This window comes from Mobula hypostoma, chromosome X1 (genome assembly GCF_963921235.1).
Source record: "Mobula hypostoma chromosome X1, sMobHyp1.1, whole genome shotgun sequence".
NCBI lineage: Eukaryota > Metazoa > Chordata > Chondrichthyes > Myliobatiformes > Myliobatidae > Mobula > Mobula hypostoma.
Window position 1 is genome coordinate 35,826,670 of NC_086128.1, and position 21,840 is coordinate 35,848,509.

Sequence of the window (21,840 nt, forward strand, 5' to 3'; positions counted from 1 at the left end):
AACACCCATAGAGGCACAAGTTAAAAGCTGATGTTTCAGATCAAGACCCTGCATCAGGACTTCCGTAAGTCACTGTTTTCTGTGGTTTCTGCGGCAATTCAGCCTCTGGATAACACAGACTTAATGTGGAATCTCAGCCCAAAATGATTACTTATTTACCTCAGAGATAATGTTTATCCAGATGATTTTTTTCCAGCATTCAGTTCATTGTTCCAGATTCCAGCGTCTGCAGTCTCTTTTGTGCACACATTAAAAATCAGTCCAGATAAATGAATAGGATTACACAGCCGCAATACTCTACTAATGCTAGTACTTCCTACTGACACTGGTACTTCGTCCATCAGATGTCAAACTCACATCCAAGCACAGATTCTGTAACTTTCAGTTAATCGTGTGCAAAATCTATACAAACAAATCCTTCCTAAGTTTTATTTCCACAGAAGCTTATAATTTTCACAGTGCATTACCAATGCAAATCAGAAAAAAAGCTACAAATATGCTGGAAAAAAAATACACACAAAACAAACTTCTTCCAGGCTGAAGAAACAAAATATAATTTTAATTTTTAAATAATAAAATTTAATTAAACATCCCTCAAGACTCCTGATCAAACACCAAATCACTTGCAAATCTCATTTAAGCATTTTAACTGAAATCCTACTACAAGACAGTGATAAAATTTACAAACCTATTACCAGAAAATAAAAAGTCAACTCAAAACAATGACTTAAAATGCTAGTATTATATGAACAACAAAAATAATGAATATATTAATGCATTAATCAATGAATGCAGTCTATTTTATACATTGTGGAACTTAAGCTTGAACTCTTATTTTAGTGTTATATTTTGTTTTCTCCTCCCCGACTGGTCAGTAGAAATAGAAATTTTAATATAGTTTCTTGAACAATAAACTTAATGATTAATAAAATCCACCTGATAATTTTATGAAGGAAAAGCAAGATGACAAACATTGTCTCTTAAATGATCAATATACAATAAATATCCAATAAAAGATGGATGAACAAGGGCAAAACCCTAATTAATAATTTAAGTTCAGATCAGAATGTGTACAACTTAGGGCAAATTTGCATTTGACTGCCTCCCGAAATTTGCTGTTCTTGTAAATAGCAGAATTCTGAAAAATTAGACTTACATAACATATGGAGTACTGATTACAAAAGTAGAGAAGATATCAATAATTCAAATTATGTCAGGATGACTAATCAAGGCGACCACTGGAAAGTAAGTCAGGCAGCAGCTATGAAAGAGAAACTTAATATTTCAGGCTAATGATCTTATGAAAAGTCACTGATGTGAAACATCACCCCTTTCTCTCCCCTCCTCCCGCTAATTTTTCCAACATCTTCAGATTTCCAGCAATCTTGTCTTAAACGCTACCTATCTTGAATTTTGCTATAATTGCACTCACATTGGCCCAAGTTTATTATGCTTATAACTTTAATCTTCGGGGATGTACACAATCAAAGTGAGATGATTTCATAGAATCTACAGTATTCACTGCATACCAATTTGATGCATTTACTGATGATCACTAGGATGTTCTGGATGAGGTCTCAAGAACAGTTCCATTAATGGCCACACAGAAGGCAACACATTAATCATGAAAATCCCATTAAAAATAAAAAAATAAGTCCTAAATGTTTGTAAGCCATCTTAAAAGGCCACTGCTTCTTTTAACTACACTAATCTATCTTCCAATAAAGTGGAAAAAAAACATTAAGATGTAAATAAAACAGTTTTTAAAAAACACTTTGCTGCACTGAGGACAGCCTTCATCTATACAATGAAGTCAAAAGTTGAACAGAAATTTTCATTTTTGTTAGATTATGAACAAATAGTTTATAAGGAATTTTTCCAATTCTTCAAGAAACAACCCAACAGAAGTTGCTAACATTGCTAGTACACAAAATTAAAAATTGCTCTTCACATCCTTCTTAAAAACGAGATTATTTTTAAATTGCTGGCTGTAACCTTACAAATGAAAAAAAATCACTAAAAATGATTCAGTAATCTGAATCAAGCTTCCTAGGTCTCTTACATGAAGAATTAAAATTAATTCTCCCTGTTCCAAAGATCTCAATCATGTTTAGTGACCTCATTGATCTGTTTTACAACAACCCAATATTTCTTTATAATGCCTCAAAAGTCAGCCAGGCTATCCATCTGTGCCAGTAAATAATGACAGCAAGATGCAAGATATGGAATTTTTCCTGTTCAGTAAACAAAATTATTGTATTTGAAAATTTAATATTACATGCCACCACCATCTATTATATTTTCCACATATCTTTAATACAAGTGCATGGTGTACAAAACTTCAAACAAGAGCATTTATGTGGAATTTAGAAAAACAAACAGTATCCAATACAAATTAATTTAGCAGCTTAAGCTGAAAACTTCAAAACCAGCTACAGGAGATCAGCAACCCACTACATGCAGGTACCAGTATTTATTTCCATTGCCAGCAACTAAATATGAGGGTATCATATAGAACAGTGACAATTCAATAATGCCTTTACTATGTGAGCCAATCAGATCTCCACCTTGACTGGAGTATACAAATGAGTGCTATATGCTTTTCAAGTACAAGTGAACATTCCGAGTTGTAAGGTTAGTTTCTTACTTATCTTGCATAATTAAGCAAAGTGAACACATTGGGTCAAAAAATCTTTCATCAGCAGCTTTTTCAAATATTTATTGTTTCACTCTTCACAAATACAACCAACAAGCTGATTTTATTTCAAATTTCCAGCATCTTCGGAATTTACTTTTACAGTTTCAAACATTTTACTCCACAGGAATCCACAGGGGTCAAAACAAATTATAACTAAACCACATTTTTATTACAAAGTGATGTAATCATATATAACATTCTACAATAATATTTAAAAGTATGACAGGGCTGAAAAAAATACAGACCAAGCAGCTAGATTAGACCGTGTCACATCACCCTGGCAAAGCAACTTGCAAATCCTTTCTCAAATCCACTGCGTGCTAAGCAACATGCAAAAGAGAGTTAAGCTTTAAAATATTAAAACAACTAAAGCTCTAAGAACCTACTGGAACTCTTAAATAATTGTTTGCACACAATAGTAAATGTAATTTGCATAATCTGTAAACAAAATTGAAGGAAACAGAATAGTCACAATGGGTAGTAAAGACATCAGCAAGTGAATCACTAAAGGCAAATTAACTTTTCCCTTCCTGAAAGATTTTTACTTCAGTTTCAAATTAATGGTAAATGCAACATTAAAATTTCTGCTCACTTGCTTAAAACTGTCAACACATTTGATTAGTGAACTGTTGGGTTAAACATCTTGAGGCAAGGAGCAAAATTAAAATCAGCCAAGTTGATAATTGGTCTAAATCTACAAAATAATCACAATTCTATTGTGCAACAATGACATTCTTCTTTCAAAAGGGGACTGCGATGAGATATATGCTGCATTTCAACATCACAACCTTCTGAGAAGTGAAATTCAGATAGTTTGGCAAACAAAAAGAACAATCCTAAATAACAAATACACTTGTACCTTATTAAGAACCTCTGGTGCATTATCAAGAATAAAGACTTGAATGGAATCAGTACTAAAACTCATTGAAACATTATATATACAGATGTGATACCCACAGTGCTGCTGTACAAAGAATCTGGTGCAAACCTCTGCCCTCACTGTTGTCATGAATGCTGTTGTGGGCATCTCCTCTGCAAACACTCTTGCTTGTTACCACTGCAAAATCAGCAGGCTTTGGAGAGCTCTGCAGCCAGAAGAAAACAACATAATCTTCCTATGGTGTAGATTAAACATCTCAAAAGAGAATGGAAAGCTTTATTTATCATCCAGTTACCCAATGGCTGTGGAGGTCAAGTCACTGTGTATATTTAAAGCGGAGGTTGACAGGTTCTTGATTAGTCATGGTGTCAAAGGTTATGGGGAGAAGCCAGGAGAATAAGCGAGCAGATCAATGGACTGAATGGCCTAATCCCACTCCCATGTCTTATGGGTTTCTTTGGGTAATGCTCCTTTTCTAGTAGCTTTTACAGCACATTATTTTGCTGTCTGTTTCAGGCTCAGCTTAAATCTAGCAGTGTCCACAGATACCGGATTCTGAAAAATGCTTATAGTTTTGATGACTTACATTTAACACAAACTTATAGAAATTACAGATATAAAATTCCAATATTCATCTGTGAACACAGCAAGGTAAAATTATGGAAACAATAGTACACAATCAAATACATGGATTTCAATTGCACTGATGATAACAGATTAATAACTGATTTACTTTCACATAGAAGAACAAGTCCTAATCTAACAAGTCATGGGCAAAAAAATACAAAAAACATGCATCAGAAAATACCTCTGAGGTCATCAGATTATGACCTTTGATAGATTTTTAGATCGTGCAAGTAGCTTCCTCATTCTGATAGATTAGTGTGGTTACTAACTGTTTCACAGATCAGTCTGCTGACAAGTCATTGCCTGCACTACATCTATTAAGCGTTTTCAGAAGAAAATGCTATGCTGCAGAAATCTTCCCACGCATTTAATATTGCAGATGCTTCACACAGGAACAGACAAACAGGTTATTTTGACACTACTACTCTATTTTAACTGTTTCATCAGTCATTGTTTTTGTTCTGCTGCAGTTGATAGCAATTTTATTTTGATCACTGTGAGCTCATCAAGCAAAATCTGAAAATCGTTTTTTCTGACAGATTAAGCATTCTAAATAATACACAATTAAGATTAAGCTTTGACTATAAACTTCAAAATGAAAAACACAGCAAACCTTGGCTAACACTTGTAAACTGAATTTAGGACAAAAGTGGCTGGAGAGCGGAATATTTTGACTTGTAGCCAGCATCAAGTAATCACACATTAGGTAATCATAACTTCTTGAGATGTGACATTAGCTACAAATTGATATAATAATCTGCCTGCTAATTGGTAAACATACCAACAAACCAAGAATTTTCCACAGGGAATTTCTATAACGGTCTGAAAGAGATGAATGATAACCATTCCACATGAAGTGGCCTAATCTTCCTCCACAAGATGCCGAGTACAGTATTTTATATCCACTCTTGAAGACAGAAAGGACTTCAGTTTAACTATTCAACTAAAGGGCAATACTTCCAACAGTGTATCATGCACTATCATTCAAACAGAAGGAGAAGGCAAATATAGAAGAATGTCAGTACTTTGCATCAGTAAATCAAGGCTTCAGATGTAATTAAGTAACAGTGCTCTCAAACAAGTTGCACAGCAAGATTGAAAAAACTTCATAAATGTAAAGAACTGAATAATAAATTCCAGTGTAAAGTTTAAAATTAGAATATGAATAACTTAACAAATGTAAGTAACAATACATTCAGGCCAAGTGTGAATAAAGGCAATGGGGGATGTGTTAGTAATAAAAAGTACTAAAAAACCTTTTCTAGGCAGTAAAAGAAAGTGACTGTAAGACGAGAAAATTTAAGGGGAAAAAGAGCTTAAGCGCCTTGATACGTGTAAGAAAACGAATAATGAAGCAAATTGAATTTAGATACAGAATTTGACAAGGAATCAGGGTTTCCACTTCAAAGTGTTCCATAATAAAATTACTAATCTATTAAGTGTGAAATCTGAGAGTATTAGAAAATTAGAAATGTCAACTTATTCCCTAATAGGATGAGGCAAAATAATTAACTACAGATATAATTGCTATTGCACCTTTAACACAAGAAAACTTTGCATTTCATTTATGGTTAAATTATCTGAAAACTTGGTAGCGTCAAGTTTTGGATGTCTTGGTAGCATCAGGTATGGATGTCTTCCATACCTCATGAACAAGTTAGAAACTATTGCTGCCAATCTCATTCCCATTTAGTGCTTACTCAACGGACTGCAAGGGCTTTACGTATAGTAGCAACCCTCTACACATCTCCCTCCAAAACATCAGTTTAGTTTTGCAAAAGGCCCTTGCATTCAATGAGCTGATTGAATCAACTGAATCACATACTACTACCTGGGTATGACTTGTAAACAATTTGGCAGACAATTCCATAAGCATACCAGAATACAAGGATGGTATTCCCAACCGCCTACCTCCCCTTAAACTCCTTTCCCCACCACTAAAAATTCCAATACACCTTTGGCATCATGAAGGTCAGAACTGCCTCTGCGGCTTCCCTCCTTTTCATTTTCACCCAGCCAAGCTCCAACACCTGTTTGGCCTTACTGACATCTTTCTCTTGCTTTCTCCTATCTGCCCTCATGCCTTCTCCAAATCCATCCTCTCCACAAGGTCCATCCCTGCTCCCAATGACCCTTTTGTCAGTAAACTGCTGACCACATAAATTTCTTCTTGGGCCTCCATATTAATTGATATAATTAACTGTTCCCTCTCTGCAGACAAAAAACAACCAGGAGATTCAGGACCTAATTAATCACAAATACACAGCATCTTTGGGTTGGGCACATTACTTTGCCTCAAGGGAAGAATAACAGTTCTGCAAGCACCCAAGTGCCGAAGGGCAACCCAGACAACCTGTGACCTGAAGAACAGACAGTGGGTGAAGAGTTCTCCTGAAATGGCATACATAGTTCATTACTACTCTCAATGGCATCTACAGCCTAAGCATCAAGGCACCACCCAGCTGAGAACCAAGAATGGAAGAGGGCTCATCAAGGATAGAAATGTAATCAATATCTGCCTGGCAATTCCAAAAAAAATGCAAGAAGCATAGGCATTATATATGGATTATTATATCTTACAAAAGCCTATGACTCTTTCAATCCAGCTTGTGGAGCATCATTTTCAAACTTGGCTCAAGAAATTGCCTACTCTACTGCTAAACGATTCCATACAAGCAGCAACTTTAAGCGAGGAGACTGCAATAGACCCAGTAAATTGTCAACTACAATTGCAATAACATCTCAATACTTTCCAATTTTCCTCACAATATAAACCTCACTTTCGAATTTCCCACTGCAAAATAACTATATTAAAGAATAAATGGCAAGGTCTAGAATGGAGGTGACATGTATCCAGACCCAAGATCACTCAAACTTAAAGTCATTGTGCAAACAATGTTTGCTTATGCAACTGTTTGAAGGGCTAGTTTCAAGTCAGTAAAATACTTGCGAATGAAACCTACAAGAGAATGGGCCTTACAGGAAATGTCCAAAACAAAAGTCATCTGTTGTGTTTTCAAGAAGACTAATTTCCAATGTGAAGAATTCTAGGATGTAGAACTAAATTAGCTAGCTCTTACAAAGAAACAGCAAAGACTATGAGCCAAATCATCTTTTTTCTAAATTTCAAGGTAACCAACAGGATTACAGATAAGATTTACAAGTTAATTAGATATTCAGTGATGGTGATGGGGTTGGATTTTGCTTTAACAGCACCAAACTAGAACATCATGAAAGAGGTACATGGAAACATAGAAAACCTACAGCACAATACAGGCCCTTGGGCCCACAAAACTGTGCCGAACATGTCCTTACCTTAGAAATTACCCATAGCCCTCTATTTTTTTTGAGTTCCATGTACCTGTCCAGGAGTCTCTTAAAAGACCCTACCATAAATTATATTGATTTTATTGCTGCTGATAGAAATCAGCAATATTAGAAACATCATCAGAATAATGGGAACACGATCAGAAATATAAATATTTTTAAATGTATGTTCTAAATTTCTGTGATTGTTGAACTATGCAGAAAAATTATAACTTTGTTTGCCTTCAGTATCTATCTCACAAGCTAAAACAACAAATTTGCATAGTATACCATCACTTAAGTTGTTCACTTCTCTTGATATGACTGGAAATCTGAAGGGAAATATACTTTTTCTGCGTTTAAAAGAAAGAGAAACATATCATCTCTATGAATAGACTTGGAATTGGTAGGATTGAAATTTTTACCAGAAATAGGATAAAGTTTCAAGCAACCCTGAAGTTCAGCATGTAGAGCTGCCAAAATTCAAAAGAATGAACGAAATATCGAGAAATTAACTAACATTCATGCTGATCTAAATAATGTTCACCAGTGGTATAATTAAGTCTCTGAAAAATAAAAGCCAATAGAGAAGAGGTTAGAAATTATGAGGCACAGAAAACAGAACATGCTTGGTTTCTGGCTGAATTTTGAAAAATTGAGGGGATGTCATTGATGATGTGAATACTACTTCCCCTTAGCCTATTGAAGGAGGCAGGGGAATATAAAGAAGGAATACAGTTGTAGATAGCCAAAGATTTGGGCAGGAACATAAATTAAAGAAGAAGCAATCACAAAACTCGATGTAAAATAAAAGTACAGCTTTGATGACAAAAATATATAAATCAACCAGCAAAGTATAAAGCATCAGGCTGCTTCCCTCACAACCATCTAGCCTAATGTTGCAGGAAGTGTGACATCAAAAGCAAGTCATATTACAGGAAGTGCTCCTTTGATATCTTTAACATATTGAAACAGCACATGGGACTTCAAAAAGTGTTTAATTCACATTAGGTCACCCATTTGGGAAAACCCAATTCTTCACATGCTGTTGGGAATATTAGGTGTTGAGTCAGCTCCTTGTAAGCAAACAACTGCACAATTCTGATTGTTCACTTGATCATTTCAAATTACTTTTCTTCTCATTGTTAATGGGAAAATTAATTTCTTACTGCCCAAAGCCTAGCAGTACTAATCAAATGCTGATTGAAGCTTCTCAAGGTTACCTAGAAATGAAGTTTCCATACCACCCTCCCACAAAAATGCTTAAGTAGGATCTGCTGACAGCTACACAATATAGCAGCCATGTCAAGGTGGGTACATGAAGACTCCTTGAAGATTGTCCAAACTTCATGAAAGCTTGCAATGGTGAAGTAACATTAACATCAAAATATTGGGAATTATTTCTGCCTGCTTGGAGATATTTAGCAATTTAAAGTAGGGGCAGCACAGTAGTGTAGTAGTTAGCAGAATGCTATTAAAGCATCAGCAACCCAGGTTCAATTTTGCTGCTGTCTGTAAGGAATTAGTTTCTTCCAGGTGCTCCGGTTTCCTTCCACATTGCAAAGATGTACAGGTTAGTAGGTTAATTTGTCACATGGTAAGCAATTGGGCATTGTGGATTCACTGGGCCAGTAGGGTTAATTACAGTGCTGTTTCTCGAAATAAAAAAAAATCAATTAAAATCTGCCAAAGCAACTTTTACCAGGTTAATTTTTAATTATAGTTTATGGAGTAATGTGCATGGTCTGGTAAATGTACTCCACTTTCATCACCAAATAAAAAGTAACAATTGTCAATATCAGCAAACCAAAAATAATAAAATGGTGATACTACATTGTCAAACACCATATGCACATATTTGTTTTTGATCAATGAAATTGGAAAAGTGATTCTAAATATTCAGAAAGGATAAACTATAAAAAGAAACCTTAAAAGCAGTGTATGTCAATATGTTAATTAAGTTGACAAAATTTTACTGCTTTGAACCTTGTTACCAGTACTGTAATGAGAAGATTTGACGCTGATATCTATACCAAAGTATCAATGGGTCAACATATACCTGACTTGCATGGTCCAGCCTGCAGCTGACCTCCTGTCTTGCTGTAAGATTTTTCTTCCAGTCTAGTGATTCCCAAGAAATTGCCTTTTACATAATATTTGTTTCACTCTCTCAGCAAACCATCTAGATAAAATAGAAAATGTATTACACAATATTTGACATCTAAATATGCCCTTACTTGAATTTTTTTCCTAAATCAGTCTCACCTACAAACTGCCAAAAATAAAATTAAATAGATACAAGAATTAAATATATTTACTGCATCACTCCTTCATAGCTTGGAAGAAATTTACACACTGTATCAGTCTGCCCTATGGAAACTAAACCAGTACTGAATTTCTGAGGCTAGTTGCTCCAAAACGAAAATGTGTTAATTAAATAGATGTAAACACAAGGAATTCTGCAGATGCTGGAAATTCAAGCAACACACATCAAAGTTGCTGGTGAACGCAGCAGGCCAGGCAGCATCTCTAGGAAGAGGTACAGTCGACATTTCTCGGCCTGTTCACCAGCAACTTTGACGTTAATTAAATAGATGAATGGCTCTATTTTAAAACCATACAACAAAAAAAAAGACAAAATCTGTACAAAATCCAAAAATTGGTGTGTGCGCCATGTACAGAGGAGAGGTGAATGGAACAATTATGCAGGCAAATTTAAGAAATATAGTAAAGTAGTAAGTAGACCAAGTGGCAGGAAACAACAATTCCAGAACTAACTGAGAAGAAAAATGTTTCAAGACTGAGTGCAGAATTTTTAAAATGTATTCAGGAATATTTTCTTCGCACGTGCAACAAGAAACTGGACAGCTCCAGACTTCATCTTTAGGGATGAATGAGCCGGTAAAAGGAGCATCAGTAGGAAAGCACTTGAATGATAATGACAAAGACTTGATTAAATACAAAGCAGTCATACAAAGAGCAAAAGAAGACAAGTAAAAAGCCAAATTTACTCAACCAAATTGTGTTTTAGCAAACTCGGGTTAAAACAAGCATGCGAGTTAAACGTGTCAGAGCAATGACAGGCTTTCACCTGGGAGAGAGCAAAGGTTCTATTCAAGTATGTTGCTCAAAGAAAATGTGTGGGACTCTCAAATTTAGAAACTCGACCACTTCAAATGATGTAAAATGTAAAAAGTAATCGGTGTTCCTCAGAACTAATGGCATCATCATTAGCATGAAATTGTCCCAGATTTGCACGAACTTGGTATAAGTTTAAGATTTAATGAGTATGCTCTGATGGTAGACATGAAATGGAGGCCAACAGAGGACCTCAACCTTCTCAGAAATCTCGTCTCAATGACTCTATGTTGGGCATGGGATTGGGATCAAATTCATTTCAATCCCACTCCTAGGGTAATACGTGCATCCAAAGACTGCTCTAGTGACCAGTTTGGCAGGTTAGAGAATGTAAAAAGAACAATTAAATAAAGCAACACACATCAGAGTTGCTGGTGAACGCAGCAGGCCAGGCAGCATCTATAGGAAGAGGCGCAGTCGACGTTTCAGGCCGAGACCCTTCGTCAGGACTAACTGAAGGAAGAGTGAGTAAGGGATTTGAAAGCTGGAGGGGGAGGGGGAGATGCAAAATGATAGGAGAAGACAGGAGGGGGAGGGGTAGAGCCGAGAGCTGGACAGGTGATAGGCAAAAGGGGATACGAGAGGATCATGGGACAGGAGGTCCGGGAAGAAAGACAGGGGGGGGGGTGACCCAGAGGATGGGCAAGAGGTATATTCAGAGGGACAGAGGGAGAAAAAGGAGAGAGAGAGAAAGAATGTGTGCATAAAAATGAGTAACAGCTGGGGTACGAGGGGGAGGTGGGGCCTAGCGGAAGTTAGAGAAGTCAATGTTCATGCCATCAGGTTGGAGGCTACCCAGACGGAATATAAGGTGTTGTTCCTCCAACCTGAGTGTGGCTTCATCTTTACAGTAGAGGAGACCCGACGCAGACTGGGAGACCGCTTTGCTGAACATCTACGCTCTGTCCGCCAGAGAAAGCAGGATCTCCCAGTGGCCACACATTTTAATTCCACATCCCATTCCCATTCTGACATGTCTATCCACGGCCTCCTCTACTGTAAAGATGAAGCCACACTCAGGTTGGAGGAACAACACCTTATATTCCGTCTGGGTAGCCTCCAACCTGATGGCATGAACATTGACTTCTCTAACTTCCGCTAGGCCCCACCTCCCCCTCGTACCCCAGCTGTTACTCATTTTTATGCACACATTCTTTCTCTCACTCTCCTTTTTCTCCCTCTGTCCCTCTGAATATACCTCTTGCCCATCCTCTGGGTCACCCCCCCCCCTGTCTTTCTTCCCGGACCTCCTGTCCCATGATCCTCTCGTATCCCCTTTTGCCTATCACCTGTCCAGCTCTCGGCTCTATCCCTCCCCCTCCTGTCTTCTCCTATCATTTTGCATCTCCCCCTCCCCCTCCAGCTTTCAAATCCCTTACTCACTCTTCCTTCAGTTAGTCCTGACGAAGGGTCTCGGCCTGAAACGTCGACTGCGCCTCTTCCTATAGATGCTGCCTGGCCTGCTGCGTTCACCAGCAACTTTGATGTGTGTTGCTTGAATTTCCAGCATCTGCAGAATTCCTGTTGTTTACAATTAAATAAACCTGGAATTAAATAAATCTGGAATTGCAGACACAAATAGTGACTTTCAAGAGGCTTTCAGAAAGGCACATGAATATGCATTGAATGCAAAGATACGGATCAGATACAGACAGATCAGATTAATTTAATTTGGCATAATATTCAGCATTGACACCCCAGTGGACTGAACAGGGCCTGTTCCTGTGCTGCACAGTTCTATGCTCTAAAGAAGCCAGTATCAGGAAAGATAACCACAAATCAGGGCATTTAAAAAATCTGCATTAATGACAACCTTCCAGAAATGTTTCCATTCTTACCTGGTCTGGCCTATATGACTTAAGACCCACCAGTATGGTTGAATTTCAACTAACTATTTAGCTTAATGGCATCAGGGGATGGACAAAAATTGTCAGCACCTGCCAGTGACATTCATGAATGACTAAAAGAAAATAATTCTTGGCTTGCAGAATGAGGAATTATTTAATTATTGAATCTTGGAAAACAATAGAATTGCTAAATTATGCTGACCTTACTTTTCTTGAAGGGAACTTAGTTTGCCAGCACAGTACTTATAAACAGAAAGGAGTGGGCAAAGATAAGCATTGTAGAACATGCCCCCCACTCATGCACATAATGTTCTGAACAGAAGCAAATGCTTCCCTTTCTCTACATTACAACTCCTTAATATCAATTACAATGCCCATTAATGCTCTGGCTAAGAACAGTAAAGAACAAGGGTCAAGCACTGCACTGAGGTTTCATTGCCTAGCTTGCTCCAGAACGTGCTATAGAGTGCACTTGCTAGCTAAGCTGCCATAGAAACTCAATCTCAACAGATAATTTTTGTCCAATATTAGTAAACAAACATTACGTAGCTTTGTGGGTATAATTTTAAAAACATCCCCTGTAGATAGCTAAAATGCACAAGAGTACATACTGTATATTTTATTTTTAAAATATCTTAACTCTTCTACTCAAAGTGGGAATACTAAACAAACAGCTCACATTTTTTGGACTGACTAGAGATGCTTAATTTTTTTCCCAAACCATGATCATTTTCAGCTAGTGTGTACACTGCATGTCAGCCTATGACTTTTCTACGATGTTTCTCAAATTTAAAATAACTTGTAAAATTAATGAAAAACAGTCACTACAGGACAGGTGGGAAATATGTAAACAAAAAGATGAGGCATGAAATAAAAACAGATAATACTGTAAACACTTTGTGGAAAGAGAAAATAGAAAAACAGTTCAAATCCCTTCATCAAAACAGGTAAGGCATCAAGTGAAGCAACGACAATATCATCACATACAGCATTTACACTTACAACATTTTATGGAAAAGAAGTAATTGAGAAATAGGTTGTCACTGGTCCTCATAGGAGATATTAGGACTGCTGAAAAGTGGTCTGGTCATAAAAGGGTGTTAACCAAATACGTAAGAATGGAACCAATGGAGATGTCGCAGCCACCTGATCAGCAGTAGAGGTGCTGAAGACAGATGGTCTCTTATACATCTACTTTGTCAGAAAAAAAAGTCCCATTTGTCATTTTAATTTGTGATCTTTCAATTCCAGAGTCGGATCAGAAACGTGTCTAAAGGGATTTAAACATGCTCAAGTAAAATACACAAATTTGGCATGTTGAAGTTGCAAACCCATCTGCCCCTTTTAATCCTACTACCAATTTCTTTAATTCTATGCCCCCTGGTTTTTGAACCCAGGATAAATAGATCCTAAATTATCACGAGGTACCTCATAATCTTACGTACTACAATTAAGTTTTCATTCAGCCTCCTCTTCCAAAGAAACAATTCCAAGTTAATCAGCCTTTGAACAAATCAAAAGTTTTCTACCCTTGGTCACATCTTTGTAAACCACTTTTCCCAACCTTACCTGCACATACACATCTATCCTGTATCATGGGACCAGAAATGGATGGAGAACTCAAACTGTCACATAAATACAGAGTGCTAGCATAACCTCCATGCACAAGAGATGGAGATAATTTTATATACACATGCTCATCCAAGGGATGTGGATTCCACAGGCTGAGCAAGCCTTTAATTGGCCATTCCTGATTGCCCTTGAGAAGGTGATGCAGAGTTACTGCCTTGATCTGTGGATATGCTCACAATATTGTTGGGGTTATAGAGGCAGTTATAGGGGCAGAGTTACAAGATTTTAAACAAGTGAAGGAATAGCAATATATTTTGTGTGGTGGTATTCCCATGCTTTTGCTACCCTTGTCATTCTACTTGATAGAGATCATGGATTTGGTAAGTGCTATCTGAGACATCAATAAGGCTATAGTGGATGAAACAGTATACCATTCTCATGCTTGCTGCCCCATTCAATAAGATTGCGGTTGGTCTTTTACTTCAGTGCCACTTTACTGCACTAACTCCATAGTTCCTTTGATAGATCTTTAGATATTAAGATATGTGCAACATACTTCATGATTATCCCTCCACAGTCCTCTCTGCAACAGGATTCCAAAAATTCACCACTTTATGAGCCATCAAATTTTGTCTCATCTTGGATTAAATGGTGAACCCCTTATTTTGAAGATGTGACCTCAGATTCCAGATATACCAGCAGAGGAAAGCATCATTCCTGCATCTACCACATCAAGCTCACAAGAATGCTGCACTCTTTCAAAGGAATCACCTCTTATTCTTCTATGTTCAAGAGAATCAAGGTGCAGTCTGCTTAATCTCCTGTCACAGAATAAGCCCCCCTTTCCCAAGAATCAACCTGATGAAACATTTGCTCATACAAGTATATTCCTGCCTTACACAGGGGACCAGTCCTGTACATAATGTTGCAAATGCTGCTTTAATGGGATTTTTAATACCTGCAGTAAGATATCTTTACTCTTGTGCTCAAACCTTCTTACTCCAAGGACCAATTTAACATTTGTTTCTGTTTTGTGTATTAGGATGGCAGTCCCCCCCCCCCCGGCAAAACAGCAAGTCGTTTTATTTTTTCTGCTTGACTCACATTTTTCTACATTGTATTCCAACTACCATGGCCTTGCCCATTAATATCCTTTTGCAACCTCATTACACACAATCATTCAGCTTTATATCACCAACAAACAGGGATTATTACACATGGTACAGGTCGACATTCACTAACCCAACTACCTGTAATCCGGTACCTTCGATAATCCGCACTGATTTCAAATTTTCCGCGCAACTATAATTTCAAATTTTCTGGGCCACCGTACCAACCTGCTGCGCATTGTTTTGGTTGCGCTAGATCTGTTCACGTGTTGGCGCGCTCTTGTAGGCACAGACAGGCGATTCCTGCTTCTTTTCCTACATTCATTAATATCATTTATGTGAGGCGCGGCCACTCGGCACCCGCCAGTGGCGGGGGAGCAGGCGCGCGCTGGGTCGGTCCGCCTGGCGGCAGTCACGCACTACCCTCCAGTGTCGCCCGGCCGGCACTCTGTTCTCTTCTGCCTACGACCTCAGATCAGACATGGTGATCCGCTGAATTTAAGCATACTACTAAGCAGAGGAAAAGAAACTAACGAGGATTCCCTCAGTAACTGTGCACTCACAGCGCTGAATCCCCTACCGCCTGGCAGTCGCATGAAACATGGCTTCTAGAAGACCTCCTTCCTCCGACTTCTGCTTCTGACAACCCCACACTTGCAGACATGTAACTTTGCCTGCAGGTACATTAAACGTCTCACTTTAGAAGCGGAACTGCTCAACTGTTCTGTACAAGTTAATTCCTGTACATTTACCTGTACCCTTTATTTTATCTGTGCCTGTACAGTATATTACTTCATTAAAGTTTCACTTGCTACTCATTTAATATTTCTGTTTCATTATCTAACTTATACTGATTTACATGAGTCAGCTCTTTCTCCCTTATTAGGAGAAAGAGAGAGCCTGCAGTATGTTGAATTATCGGGTGAATAATGTAGTCTTTGGGGTAACTGCAAATCTGTGTCTTTGCTATTACTTAGCTCACGCTTGAGTGCTGGTAGTGGGTGCGCTTTATTTTTGGCTAGTGGGGAGGGGATTGTTGCTCACTGCCGCTTACGCGTGGGGGGGGGAATTTGGGGTTCTAACATTTAACTGTCGCTCATTCTTTGGGGCACTTCTCTGTTTTCGTGGATATTTTGTGAAGAAGAAGCATTTTAGGGTGTATATTGTATACATTTCTCTGACATTAAATGAACCTTTGAATCCTTTGATATTTTAAAGGTATGATGAGACAGTTAGCTATTGCTTAATGCGATCCTACTGTAATTCGGCATTTTCACTAATCCGACACTCCTCAGGTCCCAATGGTGCCGGATTACAGAAGGTCGACCTGTACTCTCATTGATATAGATTAGAAGTAGTTGGGGGAGGGCATGTAGCATCCCATTTGTCAGAGCTATTTATTCCTACTCAGTTTTCTGCCCATTAAATCAGTCCCTAGTCATACTCATGACCTAATTTGTTAACAACCCCTTTGTGTGAAAAGGTCTATAAAAAAGTCCAAATACTCCTCATCCACTGATCTGCTCAATTCTGCTAGTTACACCCTCAAAAAAAAAACTAACAGATTTGTTAAACATGATCTTCCTTTTATTTTTTTTGTGTCTTGTTACCACTTCCTTAATAACAGATTTGAGCATTTTCCCTACTACTGATGTCATGCCAACTGGACAGTAGTTCCTGTTTTCAGTTTCAATCCCTTTTGAACAGTGAGGTTACATTTGTTCCCTTCCAATCAGGAAAACAATGAAATTTTAAGGAGGTTCCTAAGAAAACATTCACAGGTTTAGGCAAAAGTTAATTAGGGTAAGTGTTCCAGAAGGTATAAATATAGGGCTGGTCATACTGGAGTGAACAAGGAATCAGTTTGTTTTGGAGATATACGATGCTGTATTTGTCCAATTACTAACAAAGAAAAGGTAATTCATTCCTTTATATTTGACTGGGAATGTGTTACAAAAAAATTAAAATACAATGAGGCAGCTGATATGACAATTTTGGATACAGAGCAGATTATTAGCATGTCCCCCCTACCCCCAAGGCACAAAATGGAGAGAAATTAACAGATTAAATGACTGGGCAGGTATTGCAAATGGACTTGAACAAACGCCAAGGTAGAATCTTGAGAATCAGTGTCAGTGGGACATATATTCGACATCGATATGCCTGCTAATTAGTGTGTGGAACTGCACCCTGGTGAGAGAAAGTGCCTATGAGATACATACCTCACAGAAGGGTGGTAACGTTCCCAACAATGCAACAGATCTGTGTCTGAAGGCCTCTCTGAAAATGGCAGTACTGGAGGAGGAGCAATCCAGTGGTGGGAACCTTGTTGTACAAATCCCAGCTGTGGGACTGAGACCATGCAGACAGACCAAAGAATTAGGTAAATGGTGTTTCAGCTAAATATTGCTTTAACTTCTTAGACAGAAAGATTATTATGCAGGTGTTAAAGTTGTCCACTGACATCCAGAGTACATCAAAGATGCACTGCTTAAATACTTACACCTTTAATAGTAATAGAAAATACTACTTCTGCGGAAGGCAACCAAAATTAAATTTGAATTGTGCCATGGTGTCACAGAGTGCAAGGACAGGGTCTTTGGACCAGCAAATCTATACCGACTCAAACACCAATTTAAATTAATCCTCCTTTTATTTCATCTACATTTCCCTTCAACTCTTCTCCCTGCACCCAGGTTCTGCCACTTATCTAGACACCAGGCAGCCAAACCACAGCTTTGGGATGTGGAAGGAAACCAAAAGACTTGGAGGAAATCCAGTCACAGGGAGAACGTGTGAAGTCTACACACACCACTGGAGGTCAGAATTAAACTGGATCCCTACAGTTGTGGGGTAGCAGCTTCAGTAGTTATGCACTCAATTCTGAACTTTGTTTACCATTGAAATCTTACCAGTTCATGTTTTTGAAGGAAAAGATCAAAATGTTTACAGAAAATAAACCTGGGCCTGATCTCATTTCCAAGTTATATATTTCAGGTTTCAATACCATAGAATTTATTTCCCCTCATCCTCCATATACATTTTTCTCATAACTTAGCTGCATTATAGATCAAGCGTACCTAGAAAATCACAAATCTGCAGACTTAATTTACTTTTCAACAATAAATTTCACTGGGTATTTCTTTCATCTTAGCTTAATTGGGGAATAGTGCCATGCTTATGATAGTACATTCCTTTCAGAGGCTGTACGCACTCAATGACATGGCCAATGTGTGACTCGTATGCAATAATTCCCCGCCCCACACATACACACAAACCACAGACAATAAACTCACACCCAATCCACCTCAAGGGTGGTAAAATGATGTTGAGCGTAGGTACACTAATTGTTTTAATGAAAGAGAATTGACTAACCCTGTCTGTGCAAAGAGTAATAATGAAGTACAGCAAAAGTAACTTGCACATTTTGGAAAAGGTATGACGTTACTGTCGCAACACACACACAAAATGCTGGAGGAACTCAGCAGGCCAGGCAGCATCTATGGAAAAGAGTACAGTCGACATTTTGGGCCGAGACCCGTCAGCGGACTGGAGAGAGAAAGATGAGGAGTCAGAGTTAGAAGGTGGGGGGGGGGGAGAGCAGCGAGAAGCACAAGGTAGACAGGTGAAACCGGGAGGGGTAGGGGTGAAGTGAAGTGCTGGGAAGTTGATTAGTGAAAGAGATACAGGGCTGGAGAAGGGGAAGTCTGATAGAAGAGGACAGAAGGCCATGGAAGAAAGAAAAGGGGGGAGGGAGGAGCGCCAAAGGGAGGCGATAGGCAGGCAAGGAGATAAGGTGAGAGAGGGAAAAGGGGATGGGGAATGGTGAAGGGGGTGGGCCATTACCGGAAGTTTGAAAAATCAATGTTCATGCCATCAGGTTGGAGGTCACCCAGATGGAATATAAGGTGTTGTTCCTTCACGCACAGTAGAGGAGGCCATGGATTGACATATTGGAACGGGAATAGGAAGTGGAATTAAAATAGGTGGCCACTGGGAGATCCCCGCTACTTCTGGCAGACGGACCATAGGCGCTCAGTGAAACGGTCTTCCAATCTATGTCGGGTCTCACTGATATACAGGATGCCACACCTGGAGCACAGGACACAGTATATGACCCCAACAGACTCACAGGTGAAGTGTCACCTCACCTGGAAGGACTGTTTGGAGCCCTGAATGGTAGTGAGGTAGGCAGTGTCGGGGCAGGTGTAGCACTTGTTTCCTTTGCAAGGATAAATGCCAGGAGGGTGATCAGTGGGGAGGGACGAATGGACAAGGGAGTCACATAGTGAGCGATCCCTGTAAAAAGCAGAAAATGTGGGGTACGCTCCATCCTTGTAACAAACAGCTTCAGAGGACATCACTTTCACAAAGAATCCTGGCCTACTGGAATATAAATCCACTTACTTAGATCAAGTTGGCAAGTGGTGAATTTCACTAGTTGGAGAGACCAAGTGCAGACTTGATCATTTCTTTGTTGAGTACTTATGCTTTGCCCACCATAACCAAATGCCGCTCTCAGTTAGAAGTCATTTTAATTCCATACCACAAGCAAGAGAGAATCTGCAGATGCTGAAAATCCGAGCACCACACACAAAATACTGGAGAACTCAGCAGGCCAGGCAGCATGTATGGAAAAGAACACAGTCGAAGTTTCCGGCTAAGACCCGGCCCAGAACGTTGACTGTATTCTTTTCCATAGATGCTGCCTGGCCTGCTGAGTTTCTCCAACATTTTGTGTTAATTCCATACCAATCTGTCTGTCCTCAGCCTCTTCCACTGCCTGGGTGAATTCAAAAGCAATTTAGAAGAACAGTACCACGCTTTCTATCTGGGTAATCTACAACTTGAGAGCATGAACAATGAATTCTCCAATTTCAGGTAACATGCTCCCCTTTCCCCTTCTGATTTACCCTGACTCTCTCACACACACTTTTCCTTCCACAATAACCACCCCACCCCCTCCATCAACCAGTTCCTTTCCTCATCAGCCTATTAAACACACTCTCCTCCTGCAATGTGCCCTATACCCTTTCCCCAAATGTTCCCAATTGGTTACTCTTCACCTTCCTTTCTTACCAGATTCCATAATCTGCAGCCCTTCTGACAGCTTCCACCTACCACCTCCAAGCCTATCTCTACCTTGCCCTCCCCCATCTGGCAATCAACCCTTCCTAACCAGGAACCACCTATTGCCTGCTAGCTCTTGCCCCACCCTTCCCATCTTTATACTGGCTATCTAGACCAAAAGGATCTTGTCTTGAAACATTTATTATCCATTTCCTCCTAAAGATTCTCCCTGACCCTACAAGTTCCTCCAACAGTATTTTTTTGCTCCCAATTCCAGAATCTGCAGTCTCTTGTGGCTCCAACTTCACAATGACCTTTAGGCAGCCTAGTAAACGGAATCTTTCTCACTTAAGCTGTTTTGAACGCTACCTTCATTTTCTTTTTGGAACCATAGGTCACGAGAGCAAGATGTGCAACACTAGCTTTCAAGCTCTTCAATGTGCTTAATGAACTTCTCAAATTGCACAAACTGTGCCAGGATCAAGGAGATGCAGCAACCAAGATCCACCAGCCTGGAGTTCTTTATCATCTAAAACCAAAAATTTAAGATTTTAATAGAAGAAAAGTGACTATAGATGCTTGAATCTGGTGCACAAAACGAACTCCTGGAGGAACTCAGCACGTCAAGCAGCATCTGTGGAGGAAAAGGGATAGTCAACGTTTCAGGACAAAATCCTGAACGAGGACTCGGGTCTTTAAAAATGTTAAGTTTGAAATGATGGATGGAGAGAATCATTTTTAGCTTGTGTACAAATCAAGAACTGCTTCTGTAAAACATCAAATAAAGAAATAAGGAATTCCTTTACAAATGAATAAAAACATAGAACTTCATGCCACATAAGAAAGGTTGCAGAGGCAGGGATGACACATTTAAAGAACCTTAATAAATGAATTGAGCAAACAGATGCACAGTGGAAAGAGGAGACGAAAGCAAGAATAGGGCTTATATAGATTGCTAGTAGTAGACCGAAGAGGCAAAGAACCTGCTTTCTATGATACCAAGCCTACATAATTTTACTTGATAATTACATTTCTTTCAAATGTTTGTGGGTGGGTCATAAGGCAAGTAATGAGGACATCACTGAATGAGCCCCTTAAAGCCATTACATATCAACACACGTCTGCATACATACACACAATTCTGGTCAGGTCGTGAAACTTTTTGCTCAAAAGACTGCACAGCAATCAAATTAGCATTCCTACACATTTTGATTTTCAATCAATGTAAAAATGTTTATTCTGAATATCTTCCTTAATTTCAGTAATTAAAATGACTACTTTCCTAAGATACTTTAATGATGAATTCAAATCATTGTTTACAAAAGTAATGCATGCCATTACAAACCACACAGTATCTCCCGCTACATAAATCAGCAGCACCCACTCCTCAATCACCTAATCCTTTTTCAAAATCTCCACAATCTAGATCCCCTTTCCTCGTTTCATTCCACAAACCAGACAATGATGCCTTGTTCCTGTCTATCACCCTGCTCCATCTCTTGCCTATCCCTTTCTCAAACCCTGCTTAGCCTTGCACCCCACTCCACCTCCCTCAGTCCTGTCCTCCCTGGCCCACTACTGCCCCATCCTCCC

General features: G+C 38.9%; 1 protein-coding gene across 5 annotated transcripts in view; it reads right to left on the reverse strand.

Annotated features, from left to right (window-relative positions):
- The window catches only part of LOC134340471 (signal transducer and activator of transcription 5B-like), a 168,212-nt gene that overhangs the window by 91,927 nt on the left and 54,445 nt on the right, over window positions 1-21,840 (reverse strand). For 2 of the 5 annotated variants that reach the window (XM_063037774.1, XM_063037773.1), the window contains exon 2: window positions 9,571-9,693. The exons of the other annotated variants lie outside the window; for them this stretch is intronic. The gene's annotated coding sequence lies outside the window, so the exon portion shown is untranslated. The remainder of the gene's footprint in view (window positions 1-9,570; window positions 9,694-21,840) is intronic. 5 annotated transcript variants of the gene reach the window in all.